This window comes from Festucalex cinctus, chromosome 9 (assembly GCF_051991245.1).
Source record: "Festucalex cinctus isolate MCC-2025b chromosome 9, RoL_Fcin_1.0, whole genome shotgun sequence".
In the NCBI taxonomy this organism is placed as follows: Eukaryota; Metazoa; Chordata; class Actinopteri; order Syngnathiformes; family Syngnathidae; genus Festucalex; species Festucalex cinctus.
This window is the reverse complement of record NC_135419.1, coordinates 8,602,336-8,625,842: the sequence shown is the minus strand read 5'-3', so window position 1 is coordinate 8,625,842 and position 23,507 is coordinate 8,602,336. Positions and strand designations below refer to the sequence as shown.

The following is a 23,507-nucleotide window of genomic DNA, read 5'->3' as shown; positions in this document are numbered from 1 at the left end:
CTCTACTTTGAAATTCTGTGGGCCACTAAAAGTATGAAAACCCCACTCAACTGTCAATCAAATCCCCTGACTACAAATTAAACTAATTGACTTTATTGGGTATTTAAAGCTCATAACTGATGCAATAACTAGCACTCATGAGATATATGGAAAAATTGTGACATTTCTGTTCATGTATTTTCATTGTTCAAATCAGAGTTTTGAGTTCATATAAATGTAGTTCTTTTTATTAAACAGAAACAATGCTTTTCATTCTCATATATTATAATTCGTCTGATGTAGACTCTTAGTTGACAACATACTGTATTTGCATATACATATGATAGGGAACATTTCAGGGGCTGAGCATGTGATGTTCATTTTTCCTCCTCTTGTTCAAAGCTGCCTTGACGCTTCATCACATTCGGAAAAGGAATCCTCTTAATTGCTTTCCCTGTATCGTAAGAAGCCTCATTAACGAGAGGCAACACCCCATCTCGCACACCCACACTATTCCCTGGGATCTTATTCCGACTGGAGAAATCAATTAGGAAGATTACAGAGACTTCCAACCCTTCTCAGACGGCAGTTAAAGATGAGCTGCGTAGTCGATGTTTGACCATTAAATCAAACTCCAGACAGGGATGGAGGCAAGAAGCCAGCTCCAACGCCATCGTAGAGTGGAGTGGACAAAGGGTGGCAGGAAGGAGGACGGAGAGATGGAGGGAGTGAGATCTGAAATCTTAACTTGTTTACCACATGGAAAGAATGGCCATAGAAAAGCTCAGACTTTATAGGACACCATTGTAAAGGTCTCCGCTTGCTTTTAAAGTACACCGTTCATTTCAAACAGCTCAACTTTCTATTGAGCATCCATCCATATTGCTTTAGTGCCCAAAAACTCATTTCAAAAGAGCTTTTCCCAAAGTGTGGAGGATGAAGACGTGCCCAGAGCTTTTCTAGAGGGCTGTAATATGATTTCACTCCTATCCATTTTTTTTAACACACTAAAGAGAAGCCCACGCAGGCCACTTTTCCTCCCTCCTTCCTCCATACGCTGCCGCTAGTCATATCTCAACCATCCATTAACTGCACCAGCACGAGGCCTGAAGGATGAGGGAAAAAGGTTGCGCTGTTAAAAGGATTTTCAGAGATGTAAGGACATTAATAGAGGTAACAATAAATGGGTCGGGGGGGATAAACACAAAAAGGAATGAGCTAGTATTCAAGAAAGAAGAAATATATGTGAACTATACTGAGAGCTACTTTTGCCATGTCTTTCAATTCAGTTCTGGCAATTTCTTTTCAGCAGTCATTCATTAACTTGTGAGTAGACTGAGGTTAAATCTTCCTCTTGGTCACTCTGGTCTGATCATCACTTTAACTTCCTGTCAGGCTCCATTGCTCATAAATAGTCATGAATATATATAAATAAAGAGTTGTGAGATTAGCGAGCAATGAAATGACTGAGCAGATTGGCAAGCATATTCCTTTTAATCCAAAATAGTCTTCTTGTTCCATTTGTTTGAGCGTGCATGCTAATTGGATATGATACAGACGAGGTTTGGGAGAATTCGCTTTTTCCTACACACAATGTGCAAATAGACAGAAAACAGAACTGAAATCATTAATGCTATCAAAACAAACGTCACAGAAGTAATTTGTTGCAGTCTGTCATATATACAGCGGTGACCCTAATATATATACATATTTATTGTGGGTCTTAGTAGTTATAGTGCATTAGTGTACATAATAAATAGTCAGTCTCTCTAAAATCAAGTGAAATGAGATGGCGCACTTAATGATTGGAGGCTATTTACACACCCCTCCCCTGCTGTTTGCTATTTTAATGCTAATATGACTAAATTGTGATTTGATAATGGCGAGCCTATAGAAATGTCAAATGTATTGATATTCAAGCTCGAGCTTAAAAGCTGTCGATGGTTTATAAATGAGGCAGTGCCAAGCCGTGTCTCATTTATATGCCGAGAATAAGAACACTAACCTGCTGGGCAGCGTGAGCACGTCTCTGTAGAGAAGGTAACTGACTAAAGGTGGGCTGTACAAGTAGATTAAAGAACATTTGGTGTGAAGTGTTCGTCAGTGCCAGCGAAACTGCAATGCATTGTACTGCCATATCTTGACAATATTTGGTGCAACCGTTTATGTAAGACGGGTGTCAAATTTGTTTTCATCATGGGCTGCATCGTTGCTATCATTGCCTTCAGGGGGCCGGTGAAACCATCTCGTTGCTGCTATGTGAAAAACAATTATGTCCATTTTTGTCTTTTTTTTTTTTTTTTTTTTTTTTTTACATTTTTATGTTTTTTGGAATGAAATTAAATGCAAACATCCCAAAAACATAAAAATGTAAAAAAAAAAAAAAATGGAAGAAAAAAACCCAAAACAAAATAGAGATGTTTTTCACATAGCAGCAACGATATGATTTCACCGGTTTGACATTTTTTGCCGTTTTTTTTTTCTAACCATATCGTTGATGCTATGTGAAAAAACACTTTTGTCCATTTTTGTCTTTTTTTTAACATTTGTATGTTTTTGGTGTGAAATTAAATGCAAACATCCCAAAAATGTAAAAATTGGGGGGGGGGGGGGGGGGGGAAATAGAGATAAGTGTTTTTCACATCGCAGGAACGATATGGTTTCACATTTTTGTCGTTTTTTTTTGTTTGTTTTTTTGTGTGTGACATTTTTATGTTTGGGGCTGAAATTGAATGCAGTCCTATTTAAAAACACTTTTAATGGCATTTGTTGTTGCTACGTCACCATCTTAAGAGTCTGAGAGAGGCCATTTAAATGCCACTGGAGGCTTCATTTGTACTGCACCAAGTTTTTGTTTTTGTTTTTTAACAAATGTTTAGCCAGAAACTGAGCTTCACTTTATTTGTTTACAGGCATGTGAAATAGTTACTTTTCTTGTCCATGACCTAATACGTTCCGTGTGGGAGACTTAAAAATCACCCCGTTATCAGGGGACTGACAGCCATCGTGAATTTCGGGAGTACAGTCAAATCAGAGAGGTATTTTGTGGTATAAAATATGATGGAAACATGTTCACTGTCCTCATATTTCTCTCACAGTTTCCGCTCGGAATAAATCTCACCTATCCAAGAAGCTTGTTAGCGAGAAGCATGACACGCTTGGGATGAGTGCGAACAAGGCTATGGGGGCCAGTTATCAACTCGCTGATGCGGGACCACATGGAGAGAGAGCAGAACACGTCGGAGATGAATATTTCCCCCTGACGCCGCACAAACAGCTGCCTCCCAAGCATCTGTAATGAAGACAGAAGGAATTGAATGACTATGATCAGTGCGAGCGGCGATTCATCTGCAAGTAAGAGAGTGAGAGTAATGGCGAGAATAGGAAGAAAAAAAAAGCCGGCAGCAGCTTGTAGAGCTGTGACGGAGAGGAGTGATCCATGCTGTTTTCACAGGCTATTTCCCCCAGGCTTTGTGTTGGCACAGCCAGACACGCTGCGAGCGCAGAGAAGACCATTTGTATACCTGACGACATTCATGAGAAAAGCTATAAACAGTCTAGAAAGTAAGTAACCGTGCGGGCAAATAAACTCTAACAAACAAGCAGTGACAGTCCCTTACAATTTTCAGTTTCCTTGGAAATGGAGTGATGATGCATGAGAGGTGATGTCACCGAGCCAACATTCCAAAGAGATGGTGAGTACGACATGGCGAGTTTAATACAGTACATCGAGCTTAGCATAGCATAGAATCAGCAGTAAAGGGGATGTCATCAAATCTGATTGAGTGCTTCCAAATATCAAGTGCCATATAAGCCAAAATAATATTTTCCTCTCTCCCAACAACAACTAAAAAACCTCCCACATTCACCAAATAACTTCTCACGAAGGTGTTAGACTTGTACAAGGAAACAGTCTCATAAGTGGTGGGAGTTTTTAGTGTAAGGGTTTTTGGTGTAAAATATGTTTTTTGGAGTGTGAGTTTTGTGATATATTGTGAGAGGTTTTCTGGCCTGTGTTTGGTGTATTTGAGAGGAATTTTTGGTGACTGTGAGAGAATTTTTTTTTCTTTTTTCTTTTTCTTTTTTTTTTTTTAGTCTGAGGGAGGTCTTGTGGGGCATGTGTGTTTTCCTAGTCCATGAAAGTTTTTTTGTTGTGTGAAAGATTGTTTATGTGTTCTGTTTTTTTGCAACCGGGAGGATTCTTGGCCTGTGAGAGATATTTTCCGATCAGCGTGAGATTTTTGTTTTTTTTTTGTTGCAGAAAACGAGATATGTTTTTGGTAGCCAACTGTATGTGGGAAGTATTTGTTGTGTTTTAGAGGTTTTTTTTGTTTTGTTTTTTTTTGGTGTTATGAGAGTTGGGTTTTTTGGGTTTGTAATGAGAGGTTATTTGATATGTGAGTTGTTTTTGTTGTTGTTTTTTTTAATGTCATAGTTTCTGGTCTGTGTGGGAGATTTTATTTTTTTGCCGTGTTCATGTTTTTATAGTGACTGAGAGTTTTATTTTCGTTAAGTGCATGTGTTCTTTTTTGGTAATTGAGTACTTTTGTTTTTGTTTTGTTTTTAGGTGCGTATGCGAGGTTATTTAGTGGGTGTGAATTTTTTTGGTGTGTGTTAATTCTCTCAGTGTAATTGAAAGGATTTTTGTTGTTGTGAATAGGCTTTTTTTGGTGTTTGTTCTTTTTGTTTTGGGTGATTTTTTTTAGAGCTTTTCTGTTCGATATGAGAATTTTTATGCTGATTGTTTTGTTTTTTTTTAGATTTTTTGAGAGAGGTCTTTTGGTGGGGAGAGATTTTTTTGTAATAAAAAAATGTTTGGTGTCTGTTTTCTTTTTCTTTTTATTTATTTATTTATTTATTTATTTAAGTGAGTTTCTCCCATGGAACGTCATCGTGAATATAGCTGTACATTATCTCGTGCCTCATTTGCATGTTTAATTTATGGAATGTATTCAAAAGCATTTCAATGAGGCTGATGTGGCAATGCTCTAAGCTGTGTTAAAAACGCAGCCCAAAGTGTTGGCATAGAATGTGCGGCCATCTGGCCTCATGCGATGCACAGCTGATGCAATGGCACCGGGTCTCCCACTCATTAAGACAACATGTAGTGACTAGATTAAATTAGGGCCGGCCTATTAAAGTCAAGTAAACCCTCAATGACCATACAATATCCTTAGGTACACCTGCAATAATACCTTTCTTGGAGCTCATTAGATTGCAGTACAAGTGCACCTAATGTTTGGCTGGTGAGTGTGTGCAGAGCAAATGGGGAACTGAGAATGAAATGCAATCCTCTAATCATATCTTTGAAATGAGACAAGGCATTCTCTGCGATTGTGTTGGTTCCTTTTTGTTTGTTTATTTATTAACAATACTAAACGCCTTTAATCCCTTCCATAAAAAAACATGAATGGATCAGAATGAGGGCATTGTGTAGTTGCGCAACAAAGGGATACCCACTTCAAATGTTCCCTCATCTCTGGAGGAGACCTACAAACCGCTGGCTCATTACGACAATACTAAAAAATTACTAGCTGCTTGTGGAACCACTTCCAGTGCAAGCACCCTTCATAATCCCCTTGGGTGTGTTTTTCCAACCCTTTACACAACGGATCAGTCGCCGCTGTGTGTACATCACTGAATCAGTTTGGCTCCCAGTTGGCTGCGGATGTGAACAATCACCAAATAGCTTACGTGATTTGCGGCCAATCTGACACCTCGCTTCTATACAGCCTCCTTCTGCTACAGCAGTCACGTATTAACTCATTAGCTCCCAAAAACGTATAAATACGTCATATTTTATATGTTTTAAGTGTCCCAAAGACGTATTTATACGTTTTTTTTTGTTTTTTTTGTTTTTATGCCAGAGCATAGAGAAGGCTTTGATGCAGTCTTTCTACTGCAGAAAATGGTTGAGTGGCAGCAGAGTATAAGAGATCAACAAGGCCATGTTAAAACAAGCTGATTTCCCCACAATTCTAAGCAGAATTGTGAAAAACGATGAAACTTAGCTATGTTCTATTGCTAATTGCTGCACAGCGGAAACAGATAGGAATATACTTTTTTACCTGATAAAAGAAGAGACTCTAATCTCTCTTTTGGTATGTTCCATATTTTTATAGCAATAGAACATAATATTTCGCGGGCCTTGAAAAATCAGTCAAAATCCAGGAAAACACTTCAGTGAAAATGGTTGGGAGTGAATGAGTTAAAGACAAAGTGAGGAGGAGACTGGGAATGACAGATGCAAACAAGCACGTACTTTACAGCAGTGGCCCCTACAGATTGATCTTCATTGATCTTCGCGTTCACTGGCACGTCACCGTCCATCTCTTCTCGTACTCCGACAAAAGGTGCTACAAAAAGGCTTAATCCCCATACAAATGCTCATTTGTTACTGCCCTACAAAAATGCCACCCCACATACTGCACATGCCAGAAATTGCAACTGATGTAAAATGTGAATTTGTCGTTTATTTGTTCCAGTGGACAACTCACTAACAGACGTAGTTCTCATTTGCGCACACATTCATGCATGCATGCATGCTGGCCAACGTGTCGTATGCACGTGTACACACGCGATCGCTTCTACCGCATCCTCTAATGTGCACATGCCAGCGTTGAGTGGGTTGCAGGAGTATTTTTTATTTTATTTTTTTTTTATTTTATTTTTTAGATAAGCTGTTCTGACCGATTTGTGTGTGGGTTTAATGGTGGGCGCAGGATCTTCAAAGAAAAATACATCTCCATTATGTGAAGCATCACCCTCTGTGCGTCATCCACATACTCATATGTTTTTTCCTATATGGTTATGATGAGATCTATGCTGTTATATAACCAACTGGGTATTGAATCTGTGCAAGTCTTTTGCCGGCATTCTCTATACATAGTCACCTCTTCCTCGTTCCTCCTACACTGGGCCTACAATATCTGACTCATGCACTTTATCTCACACACTGCATCATTAAAATAGGATTTTGCAATTCACTGTAGAATCATAATATCAAAGCAGAAATGTTGCCTCATTGAAGTGAGCCCCCGTGTATCACGGGGGTTACGTTTCGGACCCACATTATAGAGTGGCCATATATATATTATTTTTTTTTATATTTTATATAGGTATAGTTTAGTTACACCTTCATAGAGACCTACTTCCTGTGTATCCTTATTTTTTGTCATTATAAATAGAAGGATAAATAGGTACAAAAGTAGGTAGATGGCTGGGTAGGTAGAATGAAAGACGTGTCATTTGATATAGCTATATAAATAAAGATGACTTGACTTGACTTGACTTGACTTGAGTTAGTTGTCTTAGATCACCTACCTACAGCTCTGGAGCCATATGTGGCTTTTAGTCCCTCTCTTCTGTGGAGCTCTTTAAAAAAAAAAAAAAAAAAAAAGGGGTTTGAGTGGGGTTTTTTGTTTTGTTTTGTTTTTTTAATTACATGTTTTTATTTTTTAGATAAAAGTATTCTTTAAAACAAATTGATTTTGATTTAAAAAAAATAAATATTTAAAAAAAAAAAAAATGTCCAGTCCAAATTTTTAAGTTGTGAAAGAAAGAGAGGCGAAAAATAGATGAAAAAAAAATGTTAAAAACTACCTTTAAAATGTACAAAAAGTGACCATTCAATGTCCAAAAAGGAAAACAAAATACAGAAAATTATTATAAAATGCCCATGAAATAAAAAAATAAAAATAATAATCTGAAAATTGAATATAAAAGGAAGAAACCAAAACATTTGAAAAGTAACTCTAAAATGTCCAAAGACAAAAGAAGAAATCCTGAAAACTGACCTTAAAATGTCAGCAAAATTACCAAAATAGTCAGAAAATGTATTTAAGAAAAGGCAGGAAAGAAAATGTTCAAAAGGTGATCATAAAAATTGATAGCAAAAAAGACAAATGTCAAAAAAGAGCCATAGCATGACCAAAAAAAGGAAGAGGAAAGGTAGAAAATTACCAAAAAATGTCACGAATTATATATATATATATATATATATATATATATATATATATATATATATATATATATATATATATACATATATATAAAAAGGACGAAAGGTAGAAGAAAACAATCTCTACGTAAAGTTTCTGTTATGGTGCAGCTCTAATTAGCTCTTGGGCCCTCAGTACAAAGACTAACACTAACACACAGTTTTCTTCATCACAATGTTTAAATGTTTTGTGGTTCCAGACAGGCTTTTTTTTTTTTTTTTTTTTGTAATTTATTTGTCTTAAATTGGCTTTTTTGACAGGAAAGGTTGCTGACCTCTGTCTTAGATGATCGGATGCTTGTAGGTGGCTGATGCTAGCCTCCATGATAGCTGGCAATCTCAAAACTATTAACCAGGTAAGACCTTTTCTTCCATCAAAAATAATTACAGGGTTGAAAAAAAACCTCCCCCATCATACAGGCCCTCACACAAACCTGTTGCTAGGAAACCTGTCATAAGACCTGCGTGGATACGCTATCAAACAACAAGCCACCTTGACGCTGGTGCCCGAAAATACATTTGCTGCATCACGGGGAGCAAGACGCCGATAAATACAGAAATGTCAAAGTGATGGAGCAGCTGAAAGGCCCAACACAGAACGAGGAGGTTCAATGTGACTCATCACAAAAAGTTTTGTTGGCGCCTTTTTCTATATGTTCCGCAACACAAAAATTGCAGATCTTTATCAGCTTTTTAGGATATTTTTTTAGGACCACAAAAACATGGTGCGATTGTCAAAGAAGATGTGGATTTCCCCAAAGATAGAAAATAAAGGAGATGGATAATATTTTGATAAGCTTTTTGCAATGATTGATTGTTGTTCAGGGTAAAAATGTGCAGTCGGTATTAGTGTTGTTCCGATACCGATACTGGTATCGGCAGAGGTGCCGATACTGCATTAAAACATTGGTATCGGTATCAGTGACTACTCACAAGTAACATGCCGATACCATTAATTCCAACACTAATATAGGATTTTGGATGCAGCATCTTGTGCCTTGCTCGTGCACGACATTCACTGATATGTGACATGTTCACTGCATGCCGATCTAAGATATCCTATTGGCCCTTGAATGCTCTGAACCAATGGCAGGACAGCTTTTCCATGTTGAGGAAAAAAAAACCTTAAGTATCGGTATAGTATCGGTATCGGCCGATACTGCAAAGCTGCGTATCCGTATCGGTATCGGGGGCCAAAAAACATTATCGGAACAACACTATCCGGTATGTATCATTCAGCAATGGTGCATACTGTATAACGGCATTCGTGTAGATGGTTGCTTCTCAGCCGCCACTCAACAAACTTTCCCTCATTTGCTTTCCTAACCGCTGCCTCTGCTGTCTCTTGTGATTCCCTGCAGGGTCTCCGGTCGAGAAGTCGTGGGAGGCAAGGGTTGAAGAGTCAGTGAGGAGAGAGAGTGTGAGAAGAGGCAGAAAGATAGAAAATGACATTCAAGTCAGGACTTGAGTAAGTCACTTGATCGGCTGCACTCTGACTCCATCTATCCATTTTTTATTTATTTATTTATTTATGTATTTTAAACAGCGCTTGTCCTCATTGTGTTGTGGGAGCTGGAGCTTATCCCAGCTGACTTTGGGCGAGAGGTGGGGTGAATACGACTGATCCCCAGGTGATGTGAGTCTTCAGGCTTAAATTACTGTTAAAATTAAGGCTGAAGTTTGTCATGTCGCATATTAACTCATTCAGTGCCATTGACGGCTATACTCGTCAAAGTAGGGCTGTGCAATTAATTGAAATTCAATTATAATTTCAATTATTACACTCCACAATGACAAAATCAGCATAATTGCAAAGTAAAAAGATTATTGAGTTGTTTAAATTCATACATTTGCACCTTTTTTAAAATTTAAAATAAATAATTTGATCAATTTTGTTTCATCCAAAAGGAACTTGCATAAATAGTGTTTCAAATCATTTTATTTGTCTTAATATTTTTATTAGTTTTTTATGTTTAAACATTTTCTTGTTCTGTACCCAAAAATAAATAAAATAAAATATTGCCCTACTGCACAGTGCATATGCTGTACTCCAACGTTCACATTTTTGCCAACATGAATAAACATATATTATTATAAATTCTGTTTGGTCCAAAACTTAATTAGTGTTTCTATTTTTTTTTAAATTTGGTCCTAATATTTTTAAACGCTTAAACATTTTCTTAATATAAATAATCGTGAGTTCAACTATTGCCAAAATAATCCTGATTATTATTCTTCCCATAATCGACACCAAAGATCCGTTTTTACTGGGCTGGCAGTGAATGAGTTAAAAAGTAAACAGTAACCTAAGCCACTAGATTCTTTTGTGCGTCCAGTTCAACACACGCGCACACACGCACACAAAGTAACCCTCACTGTCTGTGAGTCATGTTAGCATTCTCACAGCGACTCTTGTTGCATAATGTTTGGTCCTTCAAGAATTATACACCCACTCAATGCCCCCGACAGATGTCCATGACTTAAAGCTTTGCTGCACTCATCTATATATGACTATCAGTTTGTCCAAATTCATCCAGGCATCCATCATCCATGGACAATCTATCCTTTTGGGGTTGAACCAATTATTCAACGAGGCGATTAGCCCGCGTTGATATTTCATGTTTAAGTCGACTCCTAGTGAATCACGTGGTTTTGGCTTCTCGTCTTCGGAGTACTATCGTACTTTTGATTCGACCGTCTGCTACTGTTGCTGCAGTTGCTCATTGGAGCTGTGAAAAGTCGGTTCATATTTTTGGAGCCTGACTATGATTTTCTGTCTTGACTAAGGTTGTGGTATTTAATGAAAAGTAACGAAATAATTCAAACTTAAACAGAATTTTTTTTTAATGAAATAAAATAAAAATACAACAAAAAAAGAAACAAAGAAAAGTAATCTAACTATAATTATCGACAAAATGTCCTTCCGTTTCATATTTGTCCATTAATATCATACATTAGCTTTTGGGGTACATTTTAAATTTGTGTTTTTTGTTGTTGTTTTTGTTTTGTTTGTTTTTTGTATTGCTGTACATCTGTACAGAAGTATGAATGTCAAACGTGTTTGAGAACTGTACTTTACTTTATTACGTAACACTTTGTGATGATTTTTATCTTGCAATTTGACAAATGCTCAATATATTTAAAAAAAATATAGTCTACATATATTGCTGAAACTAATAACTAAACTAAAATGAAGCATTTTCAAAAAATAAACAAGAACTAATCAAAACTAACAAAACTGCTCTAAAAACTAATCAAAACAAAGTGAATTACACAACAAAAGTCAAAACAAAACAAACTATAATGAAAAATTCAGAACTATTACAACTCTTGTCTTTACTCTTATTACACACGATGCCATGAAACACAAAATGAGACCAGCTGACTAGTAGTATGTCTTCACTTAAAATATGCGCAAAAGAGCTCGGGGACTGTGCTCGGGGGGAGAAAAGTAATTTATCGAGCCATATATTTATCAATCCATCTGCGAAGACTAACTTTTCCTTCAGCGAGAAGATTTTTTTGTTTGGTGAGTTCATCTCAAAACTACTGCACGCGTTCTGTCCAATATGACTAAAGCAACCATCATATTGGTCCTTATGATTATTGCTTCATTATTACCAGCACTCCATCTGGATGCATCGCTGGCTTCTTGTATCACATGTCTGTCGGCTTCCTCGCAGGAAGTGTGGAAAGTACTTAATGAGAAGTGACTTAACAAGCAGGGTGCAGGGCCAGCAAGCACCTGTGAGGCAACACTCGTTTGCGACACCTGTTTCTGATAACACATTAAACATCACCTTCACACTTGGTAAGGTTTCATGCCCGAAACTGATTGTGGGGTCGGGTGGCCTTGTGTAACGCACCCGCTGGGTGAGGTAACCCCAGGAAGTCGATCGACTCCACTGCCTCTGATTACATTCTGGAGTGTGTGCGCACTGTGTGGCTTGTGTCCGACGAGGTGATGTCACACTCCATTATTCTCGGATTGCCCTGATGCAGCATGTGTGTGTGTGCGTGTGTCCACAGAGAGGCTGTCAACAGCGGCGAGCCAAGGGCCGGTGTGAACAGGAGCAAAGGAGCAGAGAGTCGTCTCTTGTTGAATTACGCAAAGGACGGGAAGCAAGGGGGCAGCGGGAAAGGTTAGAGCACAAATTTCCCCCAAAGGTCCCTGTCACGTTGGAGGGACTCCACCGTCCACCCACTCTGAAAAGGTTCATTTTATGGCAACGCAATCCGGTTCCACGAGGAGAGAATTTTCTGCTTCAGCCTCAGGCAAAACAATATTGTGACACATTCAAATATTATTTGGTGTGCTTAGTGGACGTTTGGTGGTCCCTTGACTTCTGACCATGCTTGTAACTCAAAACACGTGGACCTCAAATCATCTTTCCCATTGAAATGAATGGAAATACCATTAATCCGTTCCAATGTTTGAGAAAAATAGTACTCAACAGTATCATATTGTACTTGCATAGAAGAATTAAACGGTTAATAATTTCATTCTTAACTTCCCATTGATATTGTACTGCCCATTCTTGTGTGTAATTTGTCCACCAGGGAGCAGTACAATATTCACAAAATGTATCCATAAAAGCACGTCCACCTCCCAGGACTGAGGACTCGGGTTCGAGTCCAGGCTCCGGCCTTCCTGGGTGGAGTTTGCATGTTCTCCCCGTGCCTGTGTGGGTCTTTTCCGGGTACTCCGGTCTCCTCCCACATCCCAAAGACATGCGTGGCAGGTTTATTGGGCGCTCCGAATTGTCACGAGGTGTGCTTGTGAGCGTGGATGGTTGTTCGTCTCTGTGTGCCCTGCGATTGGCTGGCAACCAGTTCAGGGTGTACCCCGCCGACTGCCCGAAGCCAGCTGGGATAGGCTGCAGCACCCCCTGCGACCCTTGTGAGGAACAAGCAGTTCAGAAAATGGATGGATGGATGTATTAACAAACAAAAAAAAATCTTCTCAAAGCTCAGTATGTTGCTGTAATATTGGACATTCTCGGTAGAGGATAAAGAATATGTGTCTATATGTGAAAATATTAGCTCATCTGTTGCATTTTGTTTTAGCAGAAGCTCAACTTTCTTTACAGAAAGTTTTGTAGTTTAGTTAAATACATAACAGGAAATTTGAAATCTGTATCTTCGTAAACTCATGTGGGAGTGGCAATAAAAGTTTCTAACACAAAAATTGGCCAAACAATGACTTGTATCTAAAAAAAAAACAAAAACAAAAAAACATGTCTGGTCAGTACCTGTGTGCAGTATAATACAGAGCAAAGAAAGACTGTTATTATGTAAAAAAAATAATAAAAAAAAATGCTCAAGGTTCTAATAGATTCGATTTAAAGTCAGTGAAGAAGAAATTGATAATTATACTGCTATAATTCTACTTGGCTTTTGTGCTGAAATATTGAGAAAACTTCAAAAGTGAGAAGAACAGAAAAGGATTAGCAAAAGAATGAAGACTTTTATTTTAAGGTGCAGTGCTTTATAATGAGGAGACTGAGATCTATCATTACCATGGCAACGTGAAGTCATGTACTTGTGCCGTCTACGTGCTAAAACCAGAAATGTGTAAAGTCTGAATTTTAAGACTTGCAATGAGGCAAAGTTCATTGGGATGCGTTTGCAGGGCGCATAAAGTATAAACAAACAACCATCCCACACATTTTGGCAATTTAGAGTCTTTAAGTGAGTCATGACGCCTCAACACAACAACAATGCAAATGGCGCTCCTTGGACTATCAGTAAACAGCTGTTTTCAAGAAATTCCAGGTGTGCGCATGTGCTCCACTGGAGCAACGCGTTGACATTAAGTAGGATTCATCACACCTCACATCTGCTATGCCGTGATCACTCTTTCGGGAGCACGCTTGCAAGAATTAAATTGCTTTACAAGAGCAGACAGATTATTAGAAATTAGCGATTCTAATAAGTGACTCAGCCGGGAAGATGATGATGTCATGCCTCCGTAGGGAGACTGGCGGAACCATGATGTCATGCTCCAGCTAATCGTGTCCGGGGCTCTTCATTAGCGCACGGGAGCCTGACGGGATTGGCTGCATGCGCAAATGGATGATGTCATCCGTCTCGCTTGCCGCTGGCCCATTTGGTTGGAGGGCGCTGCTGTGTCAGTGTTAACAATGAACTGTTAGCGCTGATGCGTAGTGACAAGAGAGAATACCACAGACTGAAATGCAATTCATATTCAAATAAAGCAGATTTTTTATTTTTTTCCTCCCTTAGTGTTTCACCCTCTATTGATGGGGAACTTCCGTGAAATACTGTACTCGGCTTGAAAATTTGATTTCACCTATCAGATATCTCATGTTTTGATATATTTTTGACTATAGCCTTAATGTATTATCGCCATGAATTAAGCAGAAAATAATCACATTTTGTATGAATAACTAAATTGTGCAATTTTGGAGAAATTGCGTGCAAATTCTGAAAATCTAAGTAACTGTAGAATGATGTGACAAGATATTGAAAGACGTAGAAAAAAACGTTTTAAATTCCATCGTGGTTATTTCAAAATGAAAACATGGTCAGTAACATCCGTTAGAAAATCTGCAAAAATTGTTTTACAAAGTAAAAGATGTTTGCAAATGTCTTATTTAGGGAAAAACAAAACAAACAAAAAATATATATATAGTTAATCTGCTTTCATGGAGGATTTGGGACCATTTTGACTGTTATTATAGACAAATTTAAAGTAAACAAGGCCTCTAAATCTAAATCGATTATCAAAATGATTCTAAATTCATTTGATAACTAAGTAATTGCTGATTCATCATTACACTTCTAGAATAAAGTCTTATCGCTAAATTTGTAATTCTGAAAATTTAAGGACATTTGGGAATGGGACTGAGTCTGTTGATATACTGAAGTAGATGAACACTTTTATGTTATATTGGTCAAGAAATGTGCATGTAAATATGTAATTTAAAAATGTGAGAATATTTGGGGATGGGAACAGTTTGTTTAAAAAAAAAAAAAAAGTGGTTTGAATAGCTGAGGTAGGAGGATGGAATAATATAGAATATGTCTTACTGTAGGAATTTTATTTTGGAAAATTTTGTAAATATGCAATAATGTTTGAAATATTTCCCTTGGGGAAATTTGAATGAGCTGAACATTTTTGATCTGCAATTTTAATTTATTTGCTGAATATCTCATTAGGAACGAACAGAGTTCTTTTTGGTGACAAATATGGAAATTTTGTGATGTGAAAACTTATAACAGCCATCCAGCCAGTGGATAATATTTGAAATATTAGGATTGCCAAATGATTTCAGTCAGATGTGAAACATGGGAACAGTTGAATTCTTTCAGCATTCATTTAATACATTCACCGGTTTCACACCAGACGTATCTTAAAGCAGAGCAGCCTGAAATCAGCATGGGAATCAGTGCTGAAACTAGCATGGAAATGTCATGTAGCAAGAAATAGGTGCTCAAATATCCTGCGGTATGATCACTGACAGTGAGTCAGTCGTGCTCCAAAGGCACCAGCGTGCTCTTTAAGCCCTCGTCAGCCTTCAGGCAGAGAGGAAGTCGTGTTGTGTGAGTGAGTGCATTGTTTCCGCGGCACTTGTCTCATTTGTCATAGGAAATATCACCTTGCCCCCTTTCTCTCACTCTCTCTTCCTCAATCATCAATATAAGGATGGAGACGATCAGAGAGAGTATTTTTTTATTTTTCTGTCACCGTGGCAACGGGGGACCAATGGAGGCCTGTCAATCATGCTGCCTGCTGTAGCCTGAATGGTTGGCGGATAAGAAAATGGAAAAGAGGCTCGCTAAGGATTTAACATTGATTGGGCGGACGTATTTAGAGACGTGGTGTCCATAAAGATGTATTGAAGGATCAGTCATCCCACTTTTCACTTACAATCACTTAAGGAATGACCCATGAAACATTTTATGACTGTGTTTATTGTCAGGAGAATAGCGCCTCTGTCATTGTCATGGCAACCCTGCAGTGACCTCTTTAGATGTCTATATTATTGATCAAACGTGAACAGAGAGACAATACTTTGGATATGATGTCATAGCACTTACTTAGCATCTAATTAGATTGCTCTGATGTCATCTCCTATGTTGCTTACATCCTGTGGGAAATGTGGTGTTTGCTATGATAGGGTGTGATGTTTTATTCAGTAGTAGAGTCGTGAATGCATTTCTTTAAGAAGCATTTGAGTAAAATTTTTTCCTCTATCATTCTGATTCATTATTGATTCTCTTACTTATTCTCATTGGGTGAGGTAATAACTTAATGCAAATGCTACAATTGATTTTATTATTACTGATTTATTATCTTTATACAATAGGAAAATACAAAATTAAAATGTTGGTGCGTGGCACCAGTATAATGTTGTCAGGTGACATATATCAAACTTCAGAGTGCTTCTGTTGGAAATCTTTTGAACTGGATTACCAGGAAAGCAAACAAAGAATTCCTAGGAATCAAATTAGTATTTAAAAAAAAAAAAGCCTTCTTTTTTCACTATCTCTATTATTAAGAGTAATTTCACACCATGTTTGACGTCAATTGAGCCCAACAAAAAGTTGAGTTCAATGTTTGTGACTGGCCAAACACATTTATATAACTTCAAACATGTTCCAAATGGACGCGTCTCTGAATCGTATAGGGTTCAATCTTATGCAGAGTAGACGATGTTTTCTGTGAAGCTGTGTTGTAAGTCACCTATACAGCATGTTCACATACTCTTTAGGCTCGTGAGAAACATGATGGATGAAAGATGCCGCCAGGGGTTACGAGAATTCCGCTGTGCCCTTGTATGATCACTCATCCTTTCGATCCATCTGGGTGTCAAGCGGACATGACACACGTCAGAATGTGTCAGGCAAACCAGGAAGAACTCTCCAATTTAGAGAAACCAGAGAAACGTGTTTATTCCCTTTTCTGAAACTGCAATTACACCGCCCTGTATTTATGTATTTTTTGCATGTGTGTGTGTATGTATGTCTAATATGTTATCTATGCAATTGTTGTATTCTTTCTTTCTATGTGATTTTAATCACTGTTGTTTTTATCGTTCTGTCCTTGTCACATGAGGTTTGGAATTAGGAACCCAAACGCAGACGAATCACAGGAGTTGGAAAGTCTTGGAGTGTTGGAGTCTTTGTATACAAAAATACAAAGTAAGCAAGCAGGACTGCATGCAGAGCACATAGAAGAAAGACATGAAAGGAACCTCGATGCGCTGACAAGAGTCATTCAGGTACTCACTAGGGCAATGCACAAATCTGTAAAGGCATAATAAAGGCTTATATGACAAAACAAGAGTCACAAATACAGAACCTAAATAAAGGAAATGAGTGCAATGGAATTAATAGTGACAGTTACAGGACCACAACAACTGATAACTTCATCATCACAAGTGACATAGCAATTGCATAGCAACTGACAACATCATCACAGGAGACACAGCAACAGCCTAGTAACCACAAAATAAGAGTGACTTAAAATAAAAGTGACAAATACATCATCATCTTAAGGTACGTTGAGACTGCATAGAAACTACAAATATAATCACAAGGACATAGCAACTGACATCATCACAAGGGACATAACAACTGCATAGCAACTGACAACCTCGATTACCACTACTGTGCACAGACATACCATCCAGCCAGCGGGAGAAGCGCAAGACCAGGCAGTTTGGATAGAAAAATAAAGTATCAAATAAATACATGAACGACTCGTCGACTATTAATATTAAACCGTTGACATCGTTATGACTAACCGACTAATCATGGAAGCCCTAGTGACTAGACAAAATAAGAGACACAAAAACAGGAACCAAGAGTGACAATTACAGGACCATAGCAAACTGCATAGCAACTGACAGTTTCTTCATCACAAGAGACATAGCAACTGCACAGTACTACAAAATAAGGGTGACTAGACAAAACAAGAGTGACAAATACATCAGTATCATAAAGGGACATAGTAACTGCATAGAAGCTACAAATATCACCACGGACAAAGCAACTGCATAGTAACTGACATCAACATCATAACACAATGACCCAACCCCAAACATTTGCAACATTTATTTATTTATTTATTTATTTATTTATTTATTGGCCATAGCTGCTATGTCTTGTCTCTTTTGGAGGAAGCATACCCACATTTTCCTCCATGCCTATCGTGTAATCTCCCGCATCCTGCTGGCTCTTGAACCACAGGGAGAGCGGCAGAGTCCTCCGGCAGATTGAGCGAGTCCTGTTGCGGGCCCATGAACTACCTAACAGACCCGCTCACGCCGGGGGACTCTGCGGCAAATGAGAATTAGGAGGACCTCCGCTTGGAAATTCAGCGCGTGAGGCGCGTTTGAGACAATAATGTGTGAAGAGGAAGAGTGAGTGCTATGAGCGAGTCCCTGAATAGACATCCCCCCTCTGGTTGTGCATGACGGGCCGCAGCATGTGAAAGGGGAGAAAGCTCAACGTAACACAACTAACGGCAGTTTGTTGGAATAGCTCACTTTTGGGTCATAAGTGCACTAACCCGTAAATGAAGACGAATGTTGCCTTTTTTATTTTTTAGCGCAGCATGTCCATCGTGTTTATGGAGCGTGTGGTGGCAAGACTTCCACTTTTGGTTAATGGAGTGCAGGGATTTATGAAAGCACGTACAGTAGTCCAGTCTCGGCCCATCCATTATCACTGGTGTGAATGGCTTTAATGAAGTCCAACATCTGAGCATCCAGAAAGGAGAACAGGAGACGGCTTGGTTCACCGCCTCTGTTGTAGTTCATCCTTAAAGGAGTTTAATGGGCTTGAAGTCACTTACAAGTTCTTTCATGCCAGACTCATCCAAGCAGGCCTTTAGGAATGTTTGTTTCTTTAAATAAGGTGGGTTATTGGTGCTCCCCATTCCCTTAACTCACTAGCTCCCAAAAACGTATAAATCTGTTCTATTTTAAATGTTTTAAGTGTCCCAAAGACGTATTTATACGTTTGTTTATTTGTTTTTTAAGAATTTTTATTTTATTTTTTTTGTAATGCCTAGAGAAGGCTTTGATGCAGCCTCTATACTGCAGAGAACGGCTGAAGCAATGTAGTAATTACAAGAACAGCCAGCAGATGGCAGCAGAGTATAAGAGATCAACCAGGGCCATGTTAAAACAAGCTGATTTCCCCACAGTTCTAAGCAGATTTGTGAATAATGATTAAACTTGGCTATATTCTAATGCTAATTGCTGCACAGCGGAAACAGATAGGGATATTTTTTTTTCCTGATAAAAGAAGTGACTCTAATCTTTCTTTTTGGTAGGTTCCATGTTTTTATAGCAATAGAACACAATATTCTGTGGGCCTTGCAAAATCAGTCAAAATCCAGGAAAACGCTTCAGTGAAAATGGCTGGAGTGAATGAGTTAATCATCATCATCTCTGGTTGATATAATAAACTAGATTTTCTTTAGATGGATGGTTTGTGTCATGTAGGTGGCACAGTTATGTACTATCATATGGCATTATTGTATACAGGTAGAACTCAATTTATGAAGATAATAGGTTCAGAGAAATTGTTTATAAGTCAAATTTGTTTGCTCATCAAATCACTTTAAAAATAAAAAATGAAACAAATTCAAATTATAGACATATGATTATTATTTTTATTATTATTTGTATTTATTTATAATGTTGAAGAATATGAAGAGTGCGCATGTCATAGCTCCTGTGCTGTGTATCACAGGACACAGGTAGATGAACTGCGCAAATGGCGCACTGCTGCTTGGAGGGGTTGTGGCAGAGAGGGGAATTACAGTACAGTGCTGTACCATAATGTATGATGTGGCGTGCACTTAAAAATATTAGCTTGTGGGCGAAATACGGAATTTCTGGACATCAGTCACCCTTTGTTCGTATCTGCGAAACGTTCGCAAGTCGAATGTTCGTAACTACAGGACGACCTGTTGTATTAATGGTTTCTATAATAAAGATATTATATTGTATGTATTTACCAGGAAGTGACTCCATGACATTCTTTCCTGACCCTCTCTTTTACTTATCATGGAACTACCTACTGTGTTGTTGTGGTTTCTGTTCTGCCTGCCCAGTCCTAAGTGCTGCGCCAAGGGAGCGGGCACGGCTGGCAGAGTCAACCCAACCTGCCCTTTCCTCCTCTCCCCCCATAAAAGACGGCTCTTTTTGTCGCATTAGCTGTTTATCCCGCCGTCTTTTGAAAGGGAGGACAGCAGGCCAAAACATTCGGCGACAGAGAGGCGCCAGGGGAAACGAGAAGTGAATGACCCAGGGTGGTAGTCTAGACTGAGCTGCACGGCAGCCATTTTTTTTTTTTTTGCGCTAAACAAGTGGCAGTGACCTCTTTGCAGTGAAGCTTTTCATTACTGTTAATTTCAATGCTCTCCTTGCTCCCACCCATCATGTGAGTCTGTCCTGCTGTGCTTGGCGGAGGTCATGCCACCTGAACATAACATCTTTTAAAGGTCTTTATTGACAAGCCATTTTGTCACTTAGAATTGGATCCACACTGTGTTTGACTGACACCTCATTTCTTTGCTCCGTGTTACAGCCCATTTCAGACGTGGTTGAAACATGTCGCGGGTGGAATTGCGATTTCACATCATTTTGGCTTCACTTTCAGTGGGATATATTATAATGAGGCGTTCGGGCCTGCGGGGGTGCTCAGGTTGTTGGAGAAATAGAAAATATGTGCTGTGATAGAAAAAGTAAATGTGTCATGAAGCATAGGAGGCCTTGTAGCATCCGATAATGTAATAATTTCCTGAAAATGTAATGAAATGTGCACTTAACTCATTGACTCACAGCCATTTTCACAGAAACAATCCCCTTTGCTCCCGGCTGTTTTACTAAATTTGAACTGATTTTGCAAGGCCCACAGAATATTGCGTTCTACTGCTATTTAAAAAAAAAACAAAAAAAACAAACAAACATGGAACCTACCAAAAGAAATATTAAAGTCTCTTCATTCATCAAGGAAAAAAACGTATAATTACAATTAGCATTAGAATATAGCTAAGTTTCATCATTATTCACAAATCTATTTGGAATTTTGAGTAATTGAGCTTTTTTTCCAACATGGACCTGGTTGAGCTCTTATACTCTGCTGCCACCTGCTGGCCGTTTGTGTATTGACTACCATTTCTTCAAATGTTATCGGTGAGTACTCAAGTAGTGAATACGCATATGTGTGGAATGTTATTGAAGATCTCCAGGCGTAAGTCAACATAAATATAGAAAAGACCACTAGCAATCGTAATTTTATCTCCGTGAATTATGGATTCATGCATTCCTGGATTCCCTAATTGGAAAATGATATGATGTAGAAATTTGGTTCCATTCTGCTACAAGCAATCATAAAATGTCCTTGCTTCTGCTCGTCTGAAACTGTTGCAAATTCATCTCTGGTCAATAAAACCCTTTGATTTAATGGCACAATATAAAACCTTTGCAGCAATCAGATGTATTGTCCAGGTCGCTTCCCCATGTAGAAGCACCAAGCAGTAGCTCGTGATAAAGGCGAAATAAATGTGGGCGTTATATTCCCCATGCAAATCGTCTTGGTGGAAGGAAAAAAAAACAAAAGAGCAAACAAGCACTGACTGATACTTTGTAAGTGTGAAAGCGCTGTCACGGATGCTGTTGCAACACCCTCGCTGTATAATTTCAGCGTCTGAGGGGAGAGAAAGGATGTGAAAACGTTTGTCTGTGAGTGTGTCTGCTACCAAGACTGTTAGGCAACAAACCTGGTCTGTTAGGCTGTGGATTTGGATCCCAAAAACGCAGACACAAATAAGATTTTAACTCTTTATTCGCATAACATCGAGAGGCGTGGAATGTATCAAGAATCACGAGACGCTACGCTACTAACTTGGGCGGGAGAGTTGCACAGAGGAACAGAGGCAATAATCCGACAAAAAAAAAAAAAAAACACTTCTCAGTCAGGCTTATATAGACAGCGAAATCGATCTGATTGGCTGTGGCTAGACATGTGGGTAACAGGACTGACATGGAATTATCTGATTGGCTGGTGACCAGATAAAGAGATTAATGATTCCTGACATCACATAGCTTCGACATCACATAGCGTCTTACCAGTTGAAACTTGATACATCAGTTCAAAACAGACACTTGACCTCACGGTCATGACCCAAACATAACCCTTTCATGGCCCAAGCATAACCCTTGCATGACCCTAGTCATGACATTAAACATAACACATATGACGCTAGTTATGACAGTAAGCATAACCCTTGCATGACCCTAGCCATGACAGTAAATATAACCCTTGCATGATCCTAGACATGACAGTAAAGATACCCCTTGCATGACCCTAGTCATGACAATAAGCATAACCCTTGCATGACCCTAGTCATGACAGTAAACATAACCCTTGCATGACCCTAGTCATGAATGTAGGCAGAACCCTTGCATGACCCTAGTCATGACAGTAAGCATGACCCTTGCATTACCCTGATCATGACAGTAAACATAATCCTTGCTTGAACCTAGTCATGACATGGTCTAAATTTGAATCAAGGTCCTGCACGCGTAATAAGTAAAGTGGATTTTAACATCTCTCCAACACCTGCTCAAGTTCCAAGAATAAGACAGTCCCTCGTGTGCAAACAAGGGACCTTTATCACACTGCTTCTCATGTGCTTCATTATTTCCCTCTCAATCCGTCACTGTACATCACTTCCTTGAAAATGAATTAGTCCCCTTTGACAATTTAATAGCATTCTCACTGTCGCTTGAGAGCATTCGTCGTCCGACTCCCTTGACTCGTCGCTTGGGCTTCGCCTCTCAGCAAGGACGCTTTTCCCCATTGTTGTGTTTGAATGAGGTTAATGATATTCATTAACTGTAGCTTCAGTGCAAATATAGTTGGGCTCTAAATGTCAAGGTCTCATTGGAGGGATGACCCTCGGAGTGTCACTCAAACCGTGCTCATGGAAGCTTTTGCCTCGGGATTACAAACAAAAGTGACTTTGTTTCCTAATCTTCCAACCAATTTTTGTGTATTGACGTTTTATGTGTCACTTTGGCTGATTAGGTGATGGAATTGATTAGGCAGTCAATCACCTATTATGTCAGTGCCATCATCAGCTTGAGTGTGAATTATGAGGTTATAGTATGAGAAGATTTGTTAGTCTACTTATTATCAGTCATCAATACTAAAGCATGAAATTCAAAAATGCAACATAACTGTGTGCAACGGTATTGCGTCCATTATTGGGAGCAGTTCAGAATCTATATTTTTCATAATGGCAAAAACAAGTGAATATATTTTTTTGCACAAAATATCTATTTTACATTCAAAGAAATGTTACAATAATTTTGCAACAACACTCAGCTCAGACAACAACCAATCACTGCTCCCTTGTTTTCTGAGATTGGTCATGTGATATTCACAAACTGAGCCGAGATTGGCTGTTACATGAGCCTCAGCAACTGTGATGTCATTTTCACTCGACAGCAAGTACAAAATGGACGCCCCTTGGAATGGA

General features: G+C 38.7%; 2 long non-coding RNA genes across 4 annotated transcripts; both read left to right on the top strand.

Annotated features, from left to right (window-relative positions):
* The first annotated feature begins 3,057 nt into the window (after positions 1-3,057).
* On the top strand, positions 3,058-8,279 carry LOC144026211 (uncharacterized). Of its 2 annotated transcripts, XR_013285082.1 has the most exons (4): positions 3,058-3,333; positions 3,434-3,543; positions 3,609-3,674; positions 8,240-8,279. It is a non-coding gene; the product is annotated as an uncharacterized LOC144026211 (long non-coding RNA). The 2 variants fall into 2 exon arrangements; XR_013285081.1 differs by having other exon boundaries at positions 3,058-3,543.
* Positions 8,280-8,309: 30 nt separating this feature from the next.
* LOC144026210 (uncharacterized) lies at positions 8,310-17,220 on the top strand. Of its 2 annotated transcripts, XR_013285080.1 has the most exons (5): positions 8,313-8,334; positions 9,340-9,446; positions 9,525-9,609; positions 12,008-12,120; positions 17,061-17,220. It is a non-coding gene; the product is annotated as an uncharacterized LOC144026210 (long non-coding RNA). The 2 variants fall into 2 exon arrangements; XR_013285079.1 differs by lacking the exon at positions 9,525-9,609 and having other exon boundaries at positions 8,310-8,334.
* The last annotated feature ends 6,287 nt before the right edge of the window (positions 17,221-23,507 follow it).